This window comes from Balaenoptera physalus (assembly GCF_965194825.1).
Source record: "Balaenoptera physalus genome assembly, chromosome: 3".
NCBI lineage: Eukaryota > Metazoa > Chordata > Mammalia > Artiodactyla > Balaenopteridae > Balaenoptera > Balaenoptera physalus.
The window spans coordinates 63280953-63287430 of NC_138890.1; positions in this window are offsets into that span (position 1 = coordinate 63280953).

A 6478-nucleotide genomic window follows, 5' to 3' on the forward strand; every position below is an offset into this window, starting at 1 on the left:
TTCACAGAGACAGAGAAGACTAGAGGTTACCAGGGCCTGGGGATGGGGGAAGGGGAGTTAGTGTTTAATAGGTACAGAGTTTCAGTGTGGGATGATGAAAAAAGTTCTGAGACAGTGGTGATGATTGCACAACAATGTGAATGTACTTAGTCCCAATGAACTGTACACCTAAAAATTGTTAAAATCGTAACTTATGTATATTTTACCACAGTAAAAAAGGGGGAAAAAATGAAAGAGATGCCGTTCTATCTTGCTCTTTCTCATTCCTCAGTGCCCAATACATCGTTATCATTTACTGTCTATTGGATGAGTATTGAATACAAGCAAAGAGTAATGGGAACAAAAAAAAGACTGACAAGTTAATTCTGCATGGAAAGATTTTTTTCTAAATAGACCTCGTAGAAAGGATGACGTTTGATCAATACCTTCACACAGGTTGGATTTTTCCATCAATTCACATAAGGTTGGATTTTTTAAACAGCTTTATTGAGGTATAATTTACTTAGTATAAAATCTATCCATTTTAACTGTGACATTTATTAAACGTATAGAGTTGTCAACCACATCACATCTAATTTTATGACATTATAAAGAAAATTCAGAGAGACAGAGTCAAGATGGCATACTAAGAGGACACAGAATTCACGTCTCCTCACAACTACGGCACCTACCAGGCACCAGTAGGGGACCAAGGACACCTAAAGGGACTGGAGGAACCCCCAGCGACCAGTTGTTTCAAATATAGTTTTATTTTTCCTAATATATTTTTTATCTTTCTAATTTTATTTTGTTTTTTATTCTTTGATATTGTACTGCTCCTTTTCTTTCTTCCTTCCTTTTTTTTCTTTTTTAATTTTTTTACTGTGCCACGAAGCTTGCAGGGTCTTGGTTCCCAGGGCCGAAGTCAGGCCCGAGCTCCTGTGGTGGGAGCTCTGAGTCCCAACCTCTAGACTAAAAGAGAACCTCACACCCAGGGAATATCAATCAGAGTGAGGCCTCCCAGAGGTCCTCATACCAGCACCAAGACCCAGCTCTATCCAACTGTCTGCAAACTCCAGTGCTGGACGTCTCAGGCCAAACAACCAGTAAGATAGGAATACAGCACCACCCATTAAAAAAAAGAAAAAATGAATTGACAAAAAAAATTTGTTACAGACGAAGGAGCAAGGTAGAAACCTACAAGACCGAATAAATGAAGATGTAATAGGCAACCTACCTGAAAAAGAATTCAGAGTAACGATAGTAAAGATTACCCAAAATCTTGGAAACAGAAGGGAGAAAATACAAGAAACATTTAACGAGAGTTTAAAAGAACTAAAGAGCAAACAAATAGTGATGAACAACACAGTAAGTTAAATTAAAAATACTCTAGAAGGAATCAATAACAGAGAAACTGAGGCAGAAGAACGGATAAGTGACCTGGAAGATAAAATGGTGGACATAGGGCTTCCCTGGTGGCGCAGTGGTTGAGAGTCTGCCTGCTAATGCAGGGGACACGAGTTCGAGCCTTGGTCTGGGAAGATCCCACATGCCGCGGGGCGGCTGGGCCCGTGAGCCACAACTGCTGAGCCTGCGCGTCTGGAGCCTGTGCTCCACAACAAGAGAGGCCGCGACGGTGAGAGGCCCGTGCACCGCGATGAAGAGTGGCCCCCACTCGCCGCAACTAGAGAAAGCCCTCGCACAGAAACGAAGACCCAACACAGCCAAAAATAAATTAAAAAAAAAAAATGGTGGACATAAATGCCAGGGAGCACAATAGAGAAAAAAGAATGAAAAGAATTGAGGACAGTCTCAGAGATCTCTGGGACAACATTAAACGCACCAACATTCGAATTATAGGGGTCGCAGAAGAAGAAGAGAAAAAGAAAGGGTCTGAGAAAATATTTGAAGAGATTATAGTCAAAAACTTCCCTAACATGGGAAAGGAAATAGTCAATCAAGTCCAGGAAGTGCAGAGTCCCATACAGGATAAACCCAAAGAGAAACATGCCGAGACACATTAATCAAACTATCAAAAATTAAATACAAAGAATAAATATTAAAAGCTGCAAGGGAAAAGCAACAAATAACATACAAGAAAATCCCCAAAAGGTTACTCTGCAAGCCAAAAGGGAGTGGCAAGAAGATAAACAAAATTGATAAACCTTCAGTGAGACTAATCAAGAAAAAAAGGGATAAGACTCAAATCAATAGAATTAGAAATGAAAAACGAGAAGTAACAACTGACACTTCAGAAACACAAAGGATCACAAAAGGTTACTACAAGGAACTATATGCCAATAAAATGGACAACCTGGAAGAAATGGACAAAATCTTAGAAAAACATGACCTCCGAGAGTGAACCAGGAAGAAATAGAAAATATAAACAGGCCAATCATAAGCACTGAAATTGAAACTGTGATTAAAAATCTTCCAACAAAAGCCCAGGACCAGATGGCTTCACAGGCAAATTCTATCAAACATTTAGAGAAGAGCTAACACCTATCCTTTTCAAACTCTTCCAAAATATAGCAGAGGGAGGAACACTCCCAAACTCATTCTACGAGGCCACCATCACCCTGATACCAAAACCAGACAAAGATGTCACAAAAAAAGAAAACAACAGGCCAACCAATATCTCTGATGAACATAGATGCAAAAATCTTCAACAAAATACTAGCAAACAGAATCTAACAGCACATTAAAAGTATCATACACCATGATCAAGGGGGGTTTATCCCAGGAATGGGAGGATTCTTCAATATATGCAAATCAGTCAATGTGATACACCATATTAACAAACTGAAGGATAAAAACCATATGATAATTTCAATAGATGCAGAAAAAGCTTTCAACAAAATTCAACACCCATTTGTGATAAAAACTCTCCAGAAAGTAGGCATAGAGGGAACCTACCTCAACATAATAAAGGCCATATATCACAAACCCACAGCCAACATCGTTCTCAATGGTGAAAAACTGAAACCATTTCCTCTAAGATCAGGAACAAGACAAGGTTGCCCACTCTCACCACTATTATTCAACATAGTTTTGGAAGTTTTAGCCACAGCAATCAGAGAAGAAAAAGAAATAAAAGGAATCCAAATCAGAAAGGAAGTAAAGCTGTCACTGTTTGCAGATGATACGATTCTATACATAGAGAATCCTACAGATGCTACGAGTAAACTACTAGAGCTAATCAATGAATTTGGTAGAGTGGCAGGATACAAAATGCACAGAAATGTCTTCCATTCCTATACACTAATGACGATGAAAAATCTGAAAGAGAAATTAAGGAAGCACTCCCATTTACCACTGCAACAAAAAGAATAAAATACCTAGGAAGAAACCCACCTAAGGAGACAAAAGACCTGTATGCAGAAAACTACAAGACACTGATGAAAGAAATTAAAGATGATATAAACAGATGGAGAGATATACTACGTTCTTGGACTGGAAGAATCGACACTGTGTAAATGACCATACTATCCAAAGCAATCTACAGATTCAATGCAATCCCTATCAAACTACCAATAGCATTTTTCACAGAACTAGAACAAAAAATTGCACAATTTGTATGGAAACACAAAGGACCCCAAACAGCCAAAAAAATCTTGAGAAAGAAAAACGGAGCCGGAGGAAAGAGGCTCCCTGACTTCAGACTATACTACAAAGCTACAGTAATCAAGACAGTATGGTACTCACACAAAAACAGAAATACAGATCAATGGAAAAGGATAGAAAGCCCAGAGATAAACCCACGTACATATGATCACCTAATCTTTGATAAAGGAGGCAAGAATATAAAATGGAGAAAAGACAGCCTCTTCAATAAGTGGTGCTCGGAAAACTGGACAGCTACATGTAAAAGAATGAAATTAGAACATTCCCTAACACCATACACAAAAATAAACTCAAAATGGATTAGAGACCTAAATGTAAGACCGGACACTATAAAACTCTTAGAGGAAAACATAGGAAGAATACTCTTTGACATAAATCACAGCAAGGTCTTTTTTGACCCACCTTCCAGAATAATGGAAATAAACAAAATAAACAAAATAAAAACAAAAGCAAACAAATGGGACCTAATGAAACTTAAAAGCTTTTGCACAGCAAATGAAACCATAAACAAGATGAAAAGACAACCCTCAGAATGGGAGAATATATTTGCAAACAAAGCAACTGACAAAGGATTAATCTCCAGAAATATACAAGCAGCTCATGCCGCTCAATATCAATAAAACAAACAACCCAATCCAAAAATGGGCAGAAGACCTAAATAGACATTTCTCCAAAGAAGATACACAGATTGCCAACAAACACATGTAAAGATGCTCAACATCACTAATCATTAGGGAAATGCAAATCGAAACTACAATGATGTAACTCCTCACACTGGTCAAAATGGCCATCATCAAAAAATCTACAAACAGTAAATGCTGGAGAGGGTGTGGAGAAAAGGGAACCCTCTTGCACTGTTGGTGGGAATGTAAACTGACACAGCCACTATGGAGAACAGTATGGAGGTTCCTTAAAAAACTAAAAATAGAACCAGCTTATGACCCAGCAATCCCTCTATACCCTGGGCATATACCCTGAGAAAACCATAATTCAAAAAGAGTCATGTACCACAATGCTCACTGCAGCACTATTTATGATAGCCAGGACATGGAAGCCACCTAAGTGTCCATCGACAGATGAATGGATAAAGAAGATGTGGCGCATATATACAATGGAATATTACTCAGCCATAAAAAGAAATGAAACTGAGTTATTTGTAGTGAGGTGGATGGACCTAGAGTCTGTCATACAAAGTGAAGTCAGTCAGAAAGAGAAAAACAAATACCGTATGCTAACACATATATATGGAATCTAAAAAAAAAAAAATGGTTCTGATGAACCTAGGGGCAGGACAGGAATAAAGATGCAGACGTAGAGAATGGACTTGAGGACACGGGGAGGGGGAAGGGTAAGCTGGGACCAAGTGAGAGAGTGGTATGGACATATACACACTACCAAATGTAAAATGATAGCTAGTGGGAAGCAACTGCATGACACAGGGAGAGCAGCTCAGTGCTTTGTGACTGCCTAGAGGGGTGGGATAGGGAGGGTGGGAGGGAGACGAAAGAGGGAGGGGATATGGGGATATATGTATACGTATAGCTTGCTCACTTTGTTCTACAGCAGAAAGTAATAAAACATTGTAAAGCAATTATACTCCAATAAAGATGTTTTAAAAAAAAGTTAACTATAAAATAAAAAAAGAAACTTCATGTCCAGCTATACTTCTTCCTTTGTCCCATCCTGAACCCCAGGCAATCACCAAACTATTTTCTGCCTCTATAGACTTGCCTTTTCTGAACATTTCATATAGAGGCAATCCTATAACATGTGGGCTCCTTGTAGGACTATTGATGACAAATATACCATGCCAATGAGTTCTATTACTCACAAGTTTAAAGGTTACAAATTTGGATGGCCATCCTGGTGCCAAATAATGATTTGCAAGTCTCTGTAAGAGGGGGTCTGTTAACACATGTTGTTAACAAAGCTGATAACACATGTTCTCCAAAGTTGGAGAGCCATCCTCTTTTCCTGACATTCCTGATGTTTTTACTCTTCTGCTCTACTATTTCTAGTTTTACTATTAACCCTTTTCCTTTTCTTTTTCTTTTTTAAGGACTTAGAGATTGTGTGATTATACAGAAAAATTTCTTCCCACTTTTTTTTCCACAAATTTGAACTCTATTCATATAAATCTAAGCTTGATTTTTTAAAGTGGTAGTACTAATCACATTCTGTCAAAAGAAACAATGAAACTCATCAAAATCTATAACGTAGTTCTTCTCAAAATTGTGGCTAGTTCTTAAAATAGGGACCAGATGACACTGTTTCCGTGTCTTGTGGATCTGGGACCCTAGGCAGCCTTTATTATCTCCTGGTCATCTGGGCTCATTTTCAAAAACCATTGAAAACATCAAGTCTACTCAGTGGCTCCACTCATCCCCCAGTGGGGACAACACTGCCTGGAGCGGTCTTTGCAAGCCAGGAAGAGCAGCAATGCTGTGACAGGCAGCCAGAGAAGGTTGTGTCTCAAATGGACGCAGTTCAACCTCTGCACCTCTAACCTGTCATGGCAAAACTGGTACGGGAGTGAGTCAGGATGAGAAGGAAATAATGTAACAACCATCACTAGATGCCAAGGCTGACTGTAGGCTGCTTACTTTTATCTATATTATCTCCTACAAGTCTCACAACAGTTCCGTACATAGGTGTGATTGCTCTTCCTCTTTTACAGAGAGGTTAAGCAACTTGTCTGAAGTCACACAGCTAGTAAATGGCAGAGTGAGGATTTGAACCAGGATGGGCTGTCTCCAAAGCCCATGTCCTTCACTATTAAATTACACTGTGGGGCTGTGTGCTGACTTAAAAAGATGAAATATAGATAAGTAAGTGAAATAAAAGATAACCGCACACACACACACACACACACACA